The 18557-nt window shown below is 43.9% G+C and overlaps 1 long non-coding RNA gene across 1 annotated transcript in view; it reads right to left on the bottom strand.

The window, feature by feature from the left end:
• The window catches only part of LOC307181458, an 88508-nt gene that overhangs the window by 23500 nt on the left and 46451 nt on the right, over positions 1-18557 (bottom strand). The window contains exon 2 of the long non-coding RNA XR_013826806.1: positions 12811-12888. This is a non-coding gene — a long non-coding RNA (uncharacterized lncRNA). The remainder of the gene's footprint in view (positions 1-12810; positions 12889-18557) is intronic.

Genomic DNA, 18557 nt, shown 5'->3' on the forward strand with positions numbered 1-18557 from the left:
AGCAACAGAGCCTAGGGCACTGCCACTTATGGTCCTATAGCTTAGGGAAATTAAAATCAAAAAGACACAGCCACCCCAAAGTTTGGGACACCTCTGTTTACAAGAACCTCGTTTACAGTACAAGTTCAACATCGCAGAAAGTGAAAAATGGATAAAGAAGTTCTGGTATTTACTTACAAAGCAATATCACTCAGCAATGAAATCTGTGTCATCAGGCCCTTAGCAGCACAATGAGTGGATTCAGGTATGATGATTCTAACTGAAATAAGTCACACAGAAATAGAAACATCATAAGATATCAGTAATACACGGAATGTAAACTTGGCTACACAGGAACTGAATTACAGAACAGAACAGGGTCTCAAATTTCGAAAACCAACTTATGCTTGCTTAAGGGGAAAGGTGAGTTGGGGTGCTGCATAAAACCAGAGATTGAAATGAGCACAGATAAAGTTCCTTAAGCCAAATATGGAATAGACAAGAGCTACTCCTTGCTCAACGAAATGGACTCAACACCACATATTAAACGCCTAAGAATGTACCTGACTAGTAAGTATCTTAAAACCTATGGATTGCTATGTCTCTGAAAGAGAATCAAGCATGTGTACAGGGGCATAAACGCAGCAGTGATAGTATTGGAGAGGTTCGGTGACCAAATGAAGACCCTTTGAAGTCATATTGCATGGTACCCATTCCACGGGTTTCAACTACCCAGGTTTTAGGTATTCTTCCTTCAGCTAAAACATGCATGTGGAACCCAGAGTATGATCAACCATGTGAACGGGAGACGTGTTCAAATATGTCTCAGTTTTCCTCCCCTGGTACTCGGGTGCAACATTCCAGACGCTTTACTAACACTCTCCCCACTTGGAGAGTCAGTCCCTTTAACCTCCTGTTTGGCCCAGTTTGCAATTTCTGCGGAAGATGAACAGGAATAGCGAGAACCAATGAGAGACTAGCTGGAGGTGTCTGGACGGGCAAATTTAACTCTCATTTCCCACCAGGAAGAGGAAATAACCAAAGGCTCAGCGTGCCGTGCCGGAACCAGATTAGGGCCTGAAGCCATCCTGCGGTGTTGCGGCCAGGTCACAAGAAAGCGAGTTGAAGAAAGGAGCTCAGGGGCACTGTAATTCACAAACCTGCAGAGTTATAAATGACAGCTATCGTCCAAAAATAGACTGAAGTAAGGCTGCCAAGAGGACTTCAAAGCGGGGCAGAATTGCAGGAAACCGATTTCAGGAGGTAGACTGGAATTGCATTGAAAGCATAGGAATAGAGGCAGAACGTCCACAATGATGCACTTGGCCAAAAAGGGCGTATGCGTTTTTTCCTGAATATATTCAGGAAAAAACGCATACGCCCTTTTTGGCCAACCAAGCAAGCTTGCAAAGGAAATCTGCACTACAATGAAGTCTCACTTCCCCCCGGTCAAAAGGGCCATCTGAAAAAAGTGTAAAATCCAGAAAGGCAGGACAGGCCATGGAGAACTGGGAGCCTTGTTATGCTGATGGGCGGGATGTAAATTGCTAACAACCACTCGGGAGAAGTGTATGGTGTTTCCTGAAACATCTAAAAAACAAAGCAACAGAACCTAGGGCACTTCCACTTATGGTCCTATAGCTTAGGGAATTCAAAATCAAAAAGACACAGCCACCCCAAAGTTTGGAACGGCTCTGTTTACAAGAACCTCGTTTACAGTACAAGTTCAACATCGCAAAAAGTGAAAAATGGATAAAGAAGTTGTGGTATTTACTTACAAAGCAATATCACTCAGCAATGAAATCTGTGTCATCAGGTCCTTAGCAGCACAATGAGTGGATTCAGGTATGATGATTCTAACTGAAATAAGTCACACAGAAAAAGAAACATCATAAGATATCACTAATACACGGAATGTATACTTGGCTACACAGGAACTGAATTCCAAAACAGAACAGGTTCTCAAATTTAGAAAACCAACTTATGCTTGCTTAAGGGGAAAGGTGAGTTGGGGTGCTGCATAAAACCAGAGATTGAAATGAGCACAGATAAAGTTCCTTAAGCCAAATATGGAATAGACAAGAGCTACTACTTGCTCAATGAAATGGACTCAACACCGCATATTAAACGCCTAAGAATGTACCTGACTAGTAAGTATCTTAAAACCTATGGATTGCTATGTCTCCGAAAGAGAATCAAGCATGTGTACAGGGGCATAAACGCAGCAGTGATAGGATTGGAGAGGTTCGGTGAGCATATGAAGACCCTTTGAAGTCATATTGCATGGTACCCATTCCACGGGTTTCAACTCCCCATGTTTTCGGTATTCTTCCTTCAGCTAAAACATGCATGTGGAACCTAGAGTATGATCAACCATGTGAACGGGAGACGTGTTCAAATATGTCTCAGTTTTCCTCCCCTGGTACTCGGGTGCAACATTCCAGACGCTTTACTAACACTCTCCCCACTTGGAGAGTCAGTCCCTTTAACCTCCTGTTTGGCCCAGTTTGCAATTTCTGCGGAAGATGAACAGGAATAGCGAGAACCAATGAGAGGCTAGCTGGAGGTGTCTGGACGGGCAAATTTAACTCTCATTTCCCACCAGGAAGAGGAATTAACCAAAGGCTCAGCATGCCTTGCTGGAACCAGATTAGGGCCTGAAGCCATCCTGCGGTGTTGCGGCCAGGTCACAAGAAAGCGAGTTGAAGAAAGGAGCTCAGGGGCACTGTAATTCACAAACCTGCAGAGTTATAAATGACAGCTATCGTCCAAAAATAGACTGAAGTAAGGCTGCCAAGAGGACTTGAAAGCGGGGCAGAATTGCAGGAAACCGATTTCAGGAGGTAGACTGGAATTGCATTGAAAGCATAGGAAAAGAGGCAGAACGTCCACAATGATGCACTTGGCCAAAAAGGGCGTATGCGTTTTTTCCTGAATATATTTAGGAAAAAACGCATACGCCCTTTTTGGCCAAACAAGCAAACTTGCAAAGGAAATCTGCACTACAATGAAGTCTCACTACCCCCGGTCAAAAGGGCCATCTGAAAAAAGTGTAAAATCCAGAAAGGCAGGACAGGCCATGGAGAACTGGGAGCCTTGTTATGCTGATGGGCGGGATGTAAATTGCCAACAACCACTCGGGAGAAGTGTATGGTGTTTCCTGAAACATCTAAAACACAAAGCAACAGAGCCTAGGGCACTGCCACTTATGGTCCTATAGCTTAGGGAAATTAAAATCAAAAAGACACAGCCACCCCAAAGTTTGGGACGCCTCCGTTTACCAGAACCTCGTTTACCGTACAAGTTCAATATCACAGAAAGTGAAAAATGGATAAAGAAGTTCTGGTATTTACTTACAAAGCAATATCACTCAGCAATGAAATCTGTGTCATCAGGCCCTTAGCAGCACAATGAGTGGATTCAGGTATGATGATTCTAACTGAAATAAGTCACACAGAAATAGAAACATCATAAGATATCAGTAATACACGGAATGTAAACTTGGCTACACAGGAACTGAATTACAGAACAGAACAGGGTCTCAAATTTCGAAAACCAACTTATGCTTGCTTAAGGGGAAAGGTGAGTTGGGGTGCTGCATAAAACCAGAGATTGAAATGAGCACAGATAAAGTTCCTTAAGCCAAATATGGAATAGACAAGAGCTACTCCTTGCTCAACGAAATGGACTCAACACCACATATTAAACGCCTAAGAATGTACCTGACTAGTAAGTATCTTAAAACCTATGGATTGCTATGTCTCCGAAAGAGAATCAAGCATGTGTACAGGGGCATAAACGCAGCAGTGATAGTATTGGAGAGGTTCGGTGACCAAATGAAGACCCTTTGAAGTCATATTGCATGGTACCCATTCCACGGGTTTCAACTACCCAGGTTTTAGGTATTCTTCCTTCAGCTAAAACATGCATGTGGAACCCAGAGTATGATCAACCATGTGAACGGGAGACGTGTTCAAATATGTCTCAGTTTTCCTCCCCTGGTACTCGGGTGCAACATTCCAGACGCTTTACTAACACTCTCCCCACTTGGAGAGTCAGTCCCTTTAACCTCCTGTTTGGCCCAGTTTGCAATTTCTGCGGAAGATGAACAGGAATAGCGAGAACCAATGAGAGACTAGCTGGAGGTGTCTGGACGGGCAAATTTAACTCTCATTTCCCACCAGGAAGAGGAAATAACCAAAGGCTCAGCGTGCCGTGCCGGAACCAGATTAGGGCCTGAAGCCATCCTGCGGTGTTGCGGCCAGGTCACAAGAAAGCGAGTTGAAGAAAGGAGCTCAGGGGCACTGTAATTCACAAACCTGCAGAGTTATAAATGACAGCTATCGTCCAAAAATAGACTGAAGTAAGGCTGCCAAGAGGACTTCAAAGCGGGGCAGAATTGCAGGAAACCGATTTCAGGAGGTAGACTGGAATTGCATTGAAAGCATAGGAATAGAGGCAGAACGTCCACAATGATGCACTTGGCCAAAAAGGGCGTATGCGTTTTTTCCTGAATATATTCAGGAAAAAACGCATACGCCCTTTTTGGCCAACCAAGCAAGCTTGCAAAGGAAATCTGCACTACAATGAAGTCTCACTACCCCCGGTCAAAAGGGCCATCTGAAAAAAGTGTAAAATCCAGAAAGGCAGGACAGGCCATGGAGAACTGGGAGCCTTGTTATGCTGATGGGCGGGATGTAAATTGCCAACAACCACTCGGGAGAAGTGTATGGTGTTTCCTGAAACATCTAAAAAACAAAGCAACAGAACCTAGGGCACTTCCACTTATGGTCCTATAGCTTAGGGAAATTAAAATCAAAAAGACACAGCCACCCCAAAGTTTGGAACGGCTCTGTTTACAAGAACCTCGTTTACAGTACAAGTTCAACATCGCAGAAAGTGAAAAATGGATAAAGAAGTTGTGGTATTTACTTACAAAGCAATATCACTCAGCAATGAAATCTGTGTCATCAGGCCCTTAGCAGCACAATGAGTGGATTCAGGTATGATGATTCTAACTGAAATAAGTCACACAGAAAAAGAAACATCATAAGATATCTGTAATACACGGAATGTAAACTTGGCTACACAGGAACTGAATTACAGAACAGAACAGGGTCTCAAATTTAGAAAACCAACTTATGCTTGCTTAAGGGGAAAGGTGAGTTGGGGTGCTGCATAAAACCAGAGATTGAAATGAGCACAGATAAAGTTCCTTAAGCCAAATATGGAATAGACAAGAGCTACTCCTTGCTCAACGAAATGGACTCAACACCGCATATTAAACGCCTAAGAATGTACCTGACTAGTAAGTATCTTAAAACCTATGGATTGCTATGTCTCCGAAAGAGAATCAAGCATGTGTACAGGGGCATAAACGCAGCAGTGATAGGATTGGGGAGGTTCGGTGAGCAAATGAAGACCCTTTGAAGACATATTGCATGGTACCCATTCCACGGGTCTCAACTCTCCAGGTTTAAGGTATTCTTCCTTCAGCTAAAACATGCATGTGGAACCCAGAGTATGATCAACCGTGTGAACGGGAGACGTGTTCAAATATGTCTCAGTTTTCCTCCCCTGGTACTCGGGTGCAACATTCCAGAAGCTTTACTAACACTCTCCCCACTTGGAGAGTCAGCGCCTTTAACCTCCTGTTTGTCCCAGTTTGCTATTTCTGCGGAAGATGAACAGGAATAGCGAGAACCAATGAGAGACTAGCTGGAGGTGTCTGGACGGGCAAATTTAACTCTCATTTCCCACCAGGAAGAGGAATTAACCAAAGGCTCAGCGTGCCGTGCCGGAACCAGATTAGGGCCTGAAGCCATCCTGCGGTGTTGCGGCCAGCTCACAAGAAAGCGAGTTGAAAAAAGGAGCTCAGGGGCACTGTAATTCACAAGCCTGCAGAGTTATAAATGACAGCTATCGTCCAAAAATAGACTGAAGTAAGGCTGCCAAGAGGACTTGAAAGCGGGGCAGAATTGCAGGAAACCGATTTCAGGAGGTAGACTGGAATTGCATTGAAAGCATAGGAAAAGAGGCAGAACGTCCACAATGATGCACTTGGCCAAAAAGGGCGTATGCGGTTTTTCCTGAATATATTTAGGAAAAAACGCATACGCCCTTTTTGGCCAAACAAGCAAACTTGCAAAGGAAATCTGCACTACAATGAAGTCTCACTACCCCCGGTCAAAAGGGCCATCTGAAAAAAGTGTAAAATCCAGAAAGGCAGGACAGGCCATGGAGAACTGGGAGCCTTGTTATGCTGATGGGCGGGATGTAAATTGCCAACAACCACTCGGGAGAAGTGTATGGTGTTTCCTGAAACATCTAAAAAACAAAGCAACAGAACCTAGGGCACTTCCACTTATGGTCCTATAGCTTAGGGAAATTAAAATCAAAAAGACACAGCCACCCCAAAGTTTGGAACGGCTCTGTTTACAAGAACCTCGTTTACAGTACAAGTTCAACATCGCAGAAAGTGAAAAATGGATAAAGAAGTTGTGGTATTTACTTACAAAGCAATATCACTCAGCAATGAAATCTGTGTCATCAGGCCCTTAGCAGCACAATGAGTGGATTCAGGTATGATGATTCTAACTGAAATAAGTCACACAGAAAAAGAAACATCATAAGATATCTGTAATACACGGAATGTAAACTTGGCTACACAGGAACTGAATTACAGAACAGAACAGGGTCTCAAATTTAGAAAACCAACTTATGCTTGCTTAAGGGGAAAGGTGAGTTGGGGTGCTGCATAAAACCAGAGATTGAAATGAGCACAGATAAAGTTCCTTAAGCCAAATATGGAATAGACAAGAGCTACTCCTTGCTCAACGAAATGGACTCAACACCGCATATTAAACGCCTAAGAATGTACCTGACTAGTAAGTATCTTAAAACCTATGGATTGCTATGTCTCCGAAAGAGAATCAAGCATGTGTACAGGGGCATAAACGCAGCAGTGATAGGATTGGGGAGGTTCGGTGAGCAAATGAAGACCCTTTGAAGACATATTGCATGGTACCCATTCCACGGGTCTCAACTCTCCAGGTTTAAGGTATTCTTCCTTCAGCTAAAACATGCATGTGGAACCCAGAGTATGATCAACCGTGTGAACGGGAGACGTGTTCAAATATGTCTCAGTTTTCCTCCCCTGGTACTCGGGTGCAACATTCCAGAAGCTTTACTAACACTCTCCCCACTTGGAGAGTCAGCGCCTTTTACCTCCTGTTTGTCCCAGTTTGCAATTTCTGCGGAAGATGAACAGGAATAGCGAGAACCAATGAGAGACTAGCTGGAGGTGTCTGGACGGGCAAATTTAACTCTCATTTCCCACCAGGAAGAGGAATTAACCAAAGGCTCAGCGTGCCGTGCCGGAACCAGATTAGGGCCTGAAGCCATCCTGCGGTGTTGCGGCCAGCTCACAAGAAAGCGAGTTGAAGAAAGGAGCTCAGGGGCACTGTAATTCACAAGCCTGCAGAGTTATAAATGACAGCTATCGTCCAAAAATAGACTGAAGTAAGGCTGCCAAGAGGACTTGAAAGCGGGGCAGAATTGCAGGAAAGCGATTTCAGGAGGTAGACTGGAATTGCATTGAAAGCATAGGAAAAGAGGCAGAACGTCCACAATGATGCACTTGGCCAAAAAGAGCGTATGCGTTTTTTCCTGAATATATTCAGGAAAAAACGCATACGCCCTTTTTGGCCAACCAAGCAAGCTTGCAAAGGAAATCTGCACTACAATGAAGTCTCACTTCCCCCCGGTCAAAAGGGCCATCTGAAAAAAGTGTAAAATCCAGAAAGTCAGGACAGGCCATGGAGAACTGGGAGCCTTGTTATGCTGATGGGCGGGATGTAAATTGCCAACAGACACTTGGGAGAAGTGTATGGTGTTTCCTGAAACATCTAAAAAACAAAGCAACAGAGCCTAGGGCACTGCCACTTATGGTCCTATAGCTTAGGGAAATTAAAATCAAAAAGACACAGCCACCCCAAAGTTTGGGACGCCTCTGTTTACAAGAACCTCGTTTACAGTACAAGTTCAACATCGCAGAAAGTGAAAAATGGATAAAGAAGTTGTGGTATTTACTTACAAAGCAATATCACTCAGCAATGAAATCTGTGTCATCAGGCCCTTAGCAGCACAATGAGTGGATTCAGGTATGATGATTCTAACTGAAGTAAGTCACACAGAAAAAGAAACATCATAAGATATCAGTAATACATGGAATGTAAACTTGGCTACACAGGAACTGAATTACAGAACAGAACAGGGTCTCAAATTTAGAAAACCAACTTATGCTTGCTTAAGGGTAAAGGTGAGTTGGGGTGCTGCATAAAACCAGAGATTGAAATGAGCACAGATAAAGTTCCTTAAGCCAAATATGGAATAGACAAGAGCTAGTCCTTGCTCAACGAAATGGACTCAACACCGCATATTAAACGCCTAAGAATGTACCTGACTAGTAAGTATCTTAAAACCTATGGATTGCTATGTTTCCGAAAGAGAATCAAGCATGTGTACAGGGGCATAAACGCAGCAGTGATAGGATTGGAGAGGTTCGGTGAGCAAATGAAGACCCTTTGAAGTCATATTGCATGGTACCCATTCCACGGGTTTCAACTACCCAGGTTTAAGGTATTCTTCCTTCAGCTAAAACATGCATGTGGAACCTAGAGTATGATCAACCATGTGATCGGGAGACGTGTTCAAATATGTCTCAGTTTTCCTCCCCTGGTACTCGGGTGCAACATTCCAGACGCTTTACTAACACTCTCCCCACTTGGAGAGTCAGCGCCTTTAACCTCCTGTTTGGCCCAGTTTGCAATTTCTGCAGAAGATGAACAGGAATAGCGAGAACCAATGAGAGGCTAGCTGGAGGTGTCTGGACGGGCAAATTTAACTCTCATTTCCCACCAGGAAGAGGAATTAACCAAAGGCTGAGCGTGCCGTACCGGAACAAGAATAGGGCCTGAAGCCATCCTGCGGTGTTGCGGCCAGGTCACAAGAAAGCGAGTTGAAGAAAGGAGCTCAGCGGCACTGTAATTCACAAACCTGCAGAGCTATAAATGACAGCTATCGTCCAAAAATATACTGAAGTAAGGCTGCCAAGAGGACTTAAAAGCGGGGCAGAATTGCAGGAAACCGATTTCAGGAGGTAGACTGGAATTGCATTGCAAGCATAGGAAAAGAGGCAGAACGTCCACAATGATGCACTTGGCCAAAAAGGGCGTATGCGTTTTTTCCTGAATATATTCAGGAAAAAACGCATACGCCCTTTTTGGCCAACCAAGCAAGCTTGCAAAGGAAATCTGCACTACAATGAAGTCTCACTTCTCCCCGGTCAAAAGGGCCATCTGAAAAAAGTGTAAAATCCAGAAAGGCAGGACAGGCCATGGAGAACTGGGAGCCTTGTTATGCTGATGGGCGGGATGTAAATTGCCAACAACCACTCGGGAGAAGTGTATGGTGTTTCCTGAAACATCTAAAAAACAAAGCAACAGAACCTAGGGCACTTCCACTTATGGTCCTATAGCTTAGGGAAATTAAAATCAAAAAGACACAGCCACCCCAAAGTTTGGAACGGCTCTGTTTACAAGAACCTCGTTTACAGTACAAGTTCAACATCGCAGAAAGTGAAAAATGGATAAAGAAGTTGTGGTATTTACTTACAAAGCAATATCACTCAGCAATGAAATCTGTGTCATCAGGCCCTTAGCAGCACAATGAAGGGATTCAGGTATGATGATTCTAACTGAAGTAAGTCACACAGAAAAAGAAACATCATAAGATATCAGTAATACACGGAATGTAAACTTGGCTACACAGGAACTGAATTACAGAACAGAACAGGGACTCAAATTTAGAAAACCAACTTATGCTTGCTTAAGGGTAAAGGTGAGTTGGGGTGCTGCATAAAACCAGAGATTGAAATGAGCACAGATAAAGTTCCTTAAGCCAAATATGGAATAGACAAGAGCTACTCCTTGCTCAACGAAATGGACTCAACACCGCATATTAAACGCCTAAGAATGTACCTGACTAGTAAGTATCGTAAAACCTATGGATTGCTATGTCTCCAAAAGAGAATCAAGCGTCTGTACAGGGGCATAAACGCAGCAGTGATAGGATTGGAGAGGTTCGGTGAGCAAAGGAAGACCCTTTGAAGTCATATTGCATGGTACCCATTCCACGGGTCTCAACTCTCCAGGTTTAAGGTATTCTTCCTTCAGCTAAAACATGCATGTGGAACCCAAGTATGATCAACCATGTGAACGGGAGACGTGTTCAAATATGTCTCAGTTTTCCTCCCCTGGTACTCGGGTGCAACATTCCAGACGCTTTACTAACACTCTCCCCACTTGGAGAGTCAGTCCCTTTAACCTCCTGTTTGGCCCAGTTTGCAATTTCTGCGGAAGATGAACAGGAATAGCGAGAACCAATGAGAGACTAGCTGGAGGTGTCTGAACGGGCATATTTAACTCTCATTTCCCACCAGGAAGAGGAATTAACCAAAGGCTCAGCATGCCGGGCCAAAACCAGATTAGGGCCTGAAGCCATCCTGCGGTGTTGCGGCCAGGTCACAAGAAAGCGAGTTGAAGAAAGGAGCTCAGCGGCACTGTAATTCACAAACCTGCAGAGTTATAAATGACAGCTATCGTCCAAAAATAGACTGAAGTAAGGCTGCCAAGAGGACTTGAAAGCGGGGCAGAATTGCAGGAAACCGATTTCAGGAGGCAGACTGGAATTGCATTGAAAGCATAGGAAAAGAGGCAGAACGTCCACAATGATGCACTTGGCCAAAAAGGGCGTATGCGTTTTTTCCTGAATATATTCAGGAAAAAACGCATACGCCCTTTTTGGCCAACCAAGCAAGCTTGCAAAGGAAATCTGCACTACAATGAAGTCTCACTTCCCCCCGGTCAAAAGGGCCATCTGAAAAAAGTGTAAAATCCAGAAAGGCAACAGGCCATTGAGAACTGGGAGCCTTGTTATGCTGATGGGCGGGATGTAAATTGCCAACAGACACTCGGGAGAAGTGTATGGTGTTTCCTGAAACATCTAAAAAACAAAGCAACAGAGCCTAGGGCACTTCCACTTATGGTCCTATAGCTTAGGGAAATTAAAATCAAAAAGACACAGCCACCCCAAAGTTTGGAACGGCTCTGTTTACAAGAACCTCGTTTACAGTACAAGTTCAACATCGCAGAAAGTGAAAAATGGATAAAGAACTTGTGGTACTTACGTACAATGCAGTATAACTCAGCAATGAAATCTATGTCATCAGGCCCGTAGCAGCATAATGAGTAGATTCAGGTACGATGATTCTAACTGAAATAAGTCACACAGAAAAAGAAACATCATAAGATATCAGTAATACACGGAATGTAAACTTGGCTACACAGGAACTGAATTACAGAACAGAACAGGGTCTCAAATTTAGAAAACCAACTTATTCTTGCTTAAGGGTAAAGGTGAGTTGGGGTGCTGCATAAAACCAGAGATTGAAATGAGCACAGATAAAGTTCCTTAAGCCAAATATGGAATAGACAAGAGCTACTCCTTGCTCAACGAAATGGACTCAACACCCCATATTAAACGCCTAAGAATGTACCTGACTAGTAAGTATCTTAAAACCTATGGATTGCTATGTCTCCGAAAGAGAATCAAGCATGTGTACAGGGGCATAAACGCAGCAGTGATAGGATTGGAGAGGTTCGGTGAGCAAATGAAGACCCTTTGAAGTCATATTGCATGGTACCCATTCCACGGGTTTCAACTACCCAGGTTTAAGGTATTCTTCCTTCAGCTAAAACATGCATATGGAACCTAGAGTATGATCAACCATGTGATCGGGAGACGTGTTCAAATATGTCTCAGTTTTCCTCCCTGGTACTCGGGTGCAACATTCCAGACGCTTTACTAACACTCTCCCCACTTGGAGAGTCAGTCCCTTTAACCTCCTGTTTGGCCCAGTTTGCAATTTCTGCGGAAGATGAACAGGAATAGCGAGAACCAATGAGAGGCTAGCTGGAGGTGTCTGGACGGGCAAATTTAACTCTCATTTCCCACCAGGAAGAGGAATTAACCAAAGGCTCAGCGTGCCGGGCAGGAACCAGATTAGGGCCTGAAGCCATCCTGCGGTGTTGCGGCCAGGTCACAAGAAAGCGAGTTGAAGAAAGGAGCTCAGGGGCACTGTAATTCACAAACCTGCAGAGTTATAAATGACAGCTATCGTCCAAAAATAGACTGAAGTAAGGCTGCCAAGAGGACTTGAAAGCGGGGCAGAATTGCAGGAAACCGATTTCAGGAGGTAGACTGGAATTGCATTGCAAGCATAGGAAAAGAGGCAGAACGTCCACAATGATGCACTTGGCCAAAAAGGACGTATGCGTTTTTTCCTGAATATATTCAGGAAAAAACGCATACGCCCTTTTTGGCCAACCAAGCAAGCTTGCAAAGGAAATCTGCACTACAATGAAGTCTCACTTCCCCCCGGTCAAAAGGGCCATCTGAAAAAAGTGTAAAATCCAGAAAGTCAGGACAGGCCATGGAGAACTGGGAGCCTTGTTATGCTGATGGGCGGGATGTAAATTGCCAACAGACACTTGGGAGAAGTGTATGGTGTTTCCTGAAACATCTAAAAAACAAAGCAACAGAGCCTAGGGCACTGCCACTTATGGTCCTATAGCTTAGGGAAATTAAAATCAAAAAGACACAGCCACCCCAAAGTTTGGGACGCCTCTGTTTACAAGAACCTCGTTTACAGTACAAGTTCAACATCGCAGAAAGTGAAAAATGGATAAAGAAGTTGTGGTATTTACTTACAAAGCAATATCACTCAGCAATGAAATCTGTGTCATCAGGCCCTTAGCAGCACAATGAGTGGAATCAGGTATGATGATTCTAACTGAAGTAAGTCACACAGAAAAAGAAACATCATAAGATATCAGTAATACACGGAATGTAAACTTGGCTACACAGGAACTGAATTACAGAACAGAACAGGGTCTCAAATTTAGAAAACCAACTTATGCTTGCTTAAGGGTAAAGGTGAGTTGGAGTGCTGCATAAAACCAGAGATTGAAATGAGCACAGATAAAGTTCCTTAAGCCAAATATGGAATAGACAAGAGCTACTCCTTGCTCAACGAAATGGACTCAACACCGCATATTAAATGCCTAAGAATGTACCTGACTAGTAAGTATCTTAAAACCTATGGATTGCTATGTTTCCGAAAGAGAATCAAGCATGTGTACAGGGGCATAAACGCAGCAGTGATAGGATTGGAGAGGTTCGGTGAGCAAATGAAGACCCTTTGAAGTCATATTGCATGGTACCCATTCCACGGGTTTCAACTACCCAGGTTTAAGGTATTCTTCCTTCAGCTAAAACATGCATGTGGAACCTAGAGTATGATCAACCATGTGATCGGGAGACGTGTTCAAATATGTCTCAGTTTTCCTCCCCTGGTACTCGGGTGCAACATTCCAGACGCTTTACTAACACTCTCCCCACTTGGAGAGTCAGCGCCTTTAACCTCCTGTTTGGCCCAGTTTGCAATTTCTGCAGAAGATGAACAGGAATAGCGAGAACCAATGAGAGGCTAGCTGGAGGTGTCTGGACGGGCAAATTTAACTCTCATTTCCCACCAGGAAGAGGAAATAACCAAAGGCTCAGCGTGCCGGGCCGGAACCAGATTAGGGCCTGAAGCCATCCTGCGGTGTTGCGGCCAGGTCACAAGAAAGCGAGTTGAAGAAAGGAGCTCAGGGGCACTGTAATTCACAAACCTGCAGAGTTATAAATGACAGCTATCGTCCAAAAATAGACTGAAGTAAGGCTGCCAAGAGGACTTGAAAGCGGGGCAGAATTGCAGGAAACCGATTTCAGGAGGTAGACTGGAATTGCATTGAAAGCATAGGAAAAGAGGCAGAATGTCCACAATGATGCACTTGGCCAAAAAGGGCGTATGCGTTTTTTCCTGAATATATTCAGGAAAAAACGCATACGCCCTTTTTGGCCAACCAAGCAAGCTTGCAAAGGAAATCTGCACTACAATGAAGTCTCATTTCCCCCCGGTCAAAAGGGCCATCTGAAAAAAGTGTAAAATCCAAAAATGCAACAGGCCATTGAGAACTGGGAGCCTTGTTATGCTGATGGGCGGGATGTAAATTGCCAACAGACACTCGGGAGAAGTGTATGGTGTTTCCTGAAACATCTAAAAAACAAAGCAACAGAGCCTAGGGCACTTCCACTTATGGTCCTATAGCTTAGGGAAATTAAAATCAAAAAGACACAGCCACCCCAAAGTTTGGAACGGCTCTGTTTACAAGAACCTCGTTTACAGTACAAGTTCAACATCGCAGAAAGTGAAAAATGGATAAAGAAGTTGTGGTATTCACTTACAAAGCAATATCACTCAGCAATGAAATCTATGTCATCAGGCCCTTAGCAGCACAATGAGTGGATTCAGGTATGATGATTCTAACTGAAATAAGTCACACAGAAAAAGAAACATCATAAGATATCAGTAATACACGGAATGGAAACTTGGCTACACAGGAACTGAATTACAGAACAGAACAGGGTCTCACATTTAGAAAAACAACTTATGCTTGCTTAAGGGGAAAGGTGAGTTGGGGTGCTGCATAAAACCAGAGATTGAAATGAGCACAGATAAAGTTCCTTAAGCCAAATATGGAATAGACAAGAGCTACTCCTTGCTCAACGAAATGGACTCAACACTGCATATTAAACGCCTAAGAATGTACCTGACTTGTAAGTATCTTAAAACCTATGGATTGCTATGTCTCTGAAAGAGAATCAAGCATGTGTACAGGGGCATAAACGCAGCAGTGATAGGATTGGAGAGGTTCAGTGAGCAAATGAAGACCCTTTGAAGTCATATTGCATGGTACCCATTCCACGGGTTTCAACTACCCATGTTTAAGGTATTCTTCCTTCAGCTAAAACATGCATGTGGAACCCAAGTATGATCAACCATGTGAACGGGAGACGTGTTCAAATATGTCTCAGTTTTCCTCCCCTGGTACTCGGGTGCAACATTCCAGACGCTTTACTAACACTCTCCCCACTTGGAGAGTCAGCGCCTTTAACCTCCTGTTTGGCCCAGTTTGCAATTTCTGCGGAAGATGAACAGGATTAGCGAGAACCAATGAGAGACTAGTTGGAGGTGTCTGGACGGGCAAATTTAACTCTCATTTCCCACCAGGAAGAGGAAATAACCAAAGGCTCAGCGTGCCATGCCGGAACCAGATTAGGGCCTGAAGCCATCCTGCGGTGTTGCGGCCAGGTCGCAAGAAAGCAAGTTGAAGAAAGGAGCTCAGGGGCACTGTAATTCACAAACCTGCAGAGTTATAAATGACAGCTATCGTCCAAAAATAGACTGAAGTAAGGCTGCCAAGAGGACTTGAAAGCGGGGCAGAATTGCAGGAAACCGATTTCAGGAGGTAGACTGGAATTGCATTGAAAGCATAGGAAAAGAGGCAGAACGTCCACAATGATGCACTTGGCCAAAAAGGGCGTATGCGTTTTTTCCTGAATATATTCAGGAAAAAACGCATACGCCCTTTTTGGCCAACCAAGCAAGCTTGCAAAGGAAATCTGCACTACAATGAAGTCTCACTTCCCCCCGGTCAAAAGGGCCATCTGAAAAAAGTGTAAAATCCAGAAAGGCAGGACAGGCCATGGAGAACTGGGAGCCTTGTTATGCTGATGGGCGGGATGTAAATTGCCAACAACCACTCGGGAGAAGTGTATGGTGTTTCCTGAAACATCTAAAAAACAAAGCAACAGAGTCTAGGGCACTTCCACTTATGGGCCTATAGTTTAGGGAAATTAAAATCAAAAAGACACAGCCACCCCAAAGTTTGGGACGCCTCCGTTTACAAGAACCTCGTTTACCGTACAAGTTCAATATCACAGAAAGTGAAAAATGGATAAAGAACTTGTGGTACTTACGTACAATGCAGTATCACTCAGCAATGAAATCTATGTCATCAGGCCCGTAGCAGCATAATGAGTGGATTCAGGTACGATGATTCTAACTGAAATAAGTCACACAGAAAAAGAAACATCATAAGATATCACTAATACACGGAATGTAAACTTGGCTACACAGGAACTGAATTCCAAAACAGAACAGGTTCTCAAATTTAGAAAACCAACTTATGCTTGCTTAAGGGGAAAGGTGAGTTGGTTTGTTGCATAAAACCAGAGATTGAAATGAGCACAGATAAAGTTCCTTAAGCCAAATATGGAATAGACAAGAGCTACTCCTTGCTCAACGAAATGGACTCAACACCGCATATTAAACGCCTAAGAATGTACCTGACTAGTAAGTATCTTAAAACCTATGGATTGCTATGTCTCCGAAAGAGAATCAAGCATGTGTACAGGGGCATAAACGCAGCAGTGATAGGATTGGAGAGGTTCGGTGAGCAAATGAAGACCCTTTGAAGTCATATTGCATGGTACCCATTCCACGGGTTTCAACTACCCAGGTTTTAGGTATTCTTCCTTCAGCTAAAACATGCATGTGGAACCCAGAGTATGATCAACCATGTGAACGGGAGATGTGTTCAAATATGTCTCACTTTTCCTCCCCTGGTACTCGGGTGCAACATTCCAGACGCTTTACTAACACTCTCCCCACTTGGAGAGTCAGCGCCTTTAACCTCCTGTTTGGCCCAGTTTGCAATTTCTGCGGAAGATGAACAGGAATAGCGAGAACCAATGAGAGACTAGTTGGAGGTGTGTGGCCGGGCAAATTTAACTCTCATTTCCCACCAGGAAGAGGAATTAACCAAAGGCTCAGCGTGCCGTACCGGAACAAGAATAGGGCCTGAAGCCATCCGGCGGTGTTGCGGCCAGGTCACAAGAAAGCGAGTTGAAGAAAGGAGCTCAGGGGCACTGTAATTCACAAACCTGCAGAGTTATAAATGACAGCTATCGTCCAAAAATAGACTGAAGTGAGGCTGCCAAGAGGACTTGAAAGCGGGGCAGAATTGCAGGAAACCGATTTCAGGAGGTAGACTGGAATTGCATTGAAAGCATAGGAAAAGAGGCAGAACGTCCACAATGATGCACTTGGCCAAAAAGGGCGTATGCGTTTTTTCCTGAATATATTCAGGAAAAAACGCATACGCCCTTTTTGGCCAACCAAGCAAGCTTGCAAAGGAAATCTGCACTACAATGAAGTCTCACTTCCCCCTGGTCAAAAGGGCCATCTGAAAAAAGTGTAAAATCCAGAAAGGCAGGACAGGCCATGGAGAACTGGGAGCCTTGTTATGCTGATGGGCGGGATGTAAATTGCCAACAACCACTCGGGAGAAGTGTATGGTGTTTCCTGAAACATCTAAAAAACAAAGCAACAGAGCCTAGGGCACTGCCACTTATGGTCCTATAGCTTAGGGAAATTAAAATCAAAAAGACACAGCCACCCCAAAGTTTGGGACGCCTCCGTTTACCAGAACCTCGTTTACCGTACAAGTTCAATATCACAGAAAGTGAAAAATGGATAAAGAACTTGTGGTACTTACGTACAATGCAGTATCACTCAGCAATGAAATCTATGTCATCAGGCCCGTAGCAGCATAATGAGTGGATTCAGGTACGATGATTCTAACTGAAATAAGTCACACAGAAAAAGAAATATCATAAGATATCACTAATACACGGAATGGAAACTTGGCTACACAGGAAATGAATTACAGAACAGAACAGGGTCTCAAATTTAGAAAACCAACTTATGCTTGCTTAAGAGGAAAGGTGAGTTGGGGTGCTGCATAATACCGGAGATTGAAATGAGCACAGATAAAGTTCCTTAAGCCAAATATGGAATAGACAAGAGCTACTCCTTGCTCAACGAAATGGACTCAACACCCCATATTAAACGCCTAAGAATGTACCTGACTAGTAAGTATCTTAAAACCTATGGATTGCTACGTCTCCGAAAGAGAACCAAGCATGTGTACAGGGGCATAAACGCAGCAGTGATAGGATTGGAGAGGTTCGGTGAGCAAATGAAGACCCTTTGAAGTCATATTGCATGGTACCCATTCCACAGGTTTCAACTACCCAAGTTTAAGGTATTCTTCCTTCAGCTAAAACATGCATGTGGAACCTAGAGTATGATCAACCATGTGATCGGGAGACGTGTTCAAATATGTCTCAGTTTTCGTACCCTGGTACTCGGGTGCAAGATTCCAGACGCTTTACTAACACTCTCCCGACTTGGAGAGTCAGTCCCTTTAACCTCCTGTTTGGCCCAGTTTGCAGTTTCTGCGGAAGATGAACAGGAATAGCGAGAACCAATTAGAGGCTACCTGGAGGTGTCTGGACGGGCAAATTTAACTCTCATTTCCCACCAGGAAGAGGAATTAACCAAAGGCTCAGCGTGCCGTGCCGGAACCAGATTAGGGCCTGAAGCCATTCTGTGGTGTTGCGGCCAGCACAAAAGAAAGTGAGTTGAAGAAAGGAGCTCAGGGGCACTGTAATTCACAAACCTGCAGAGTTATAAATGACAGCTATCGTCCAAAAATAGACTGAAGTAA

This window comes from Stenella coeruleoalba, assembly GCF_951394435.1.
Source record: "Stenella coeruleoalba genome assembly, contig: scaffold_224, whole genome shotgun sequence".
NCBI lineage: Eukaryota > Metazoa > Chordata > Mammalia > Artiodactyla > Delphinidae > Stenella > Stenella coeruleoalba.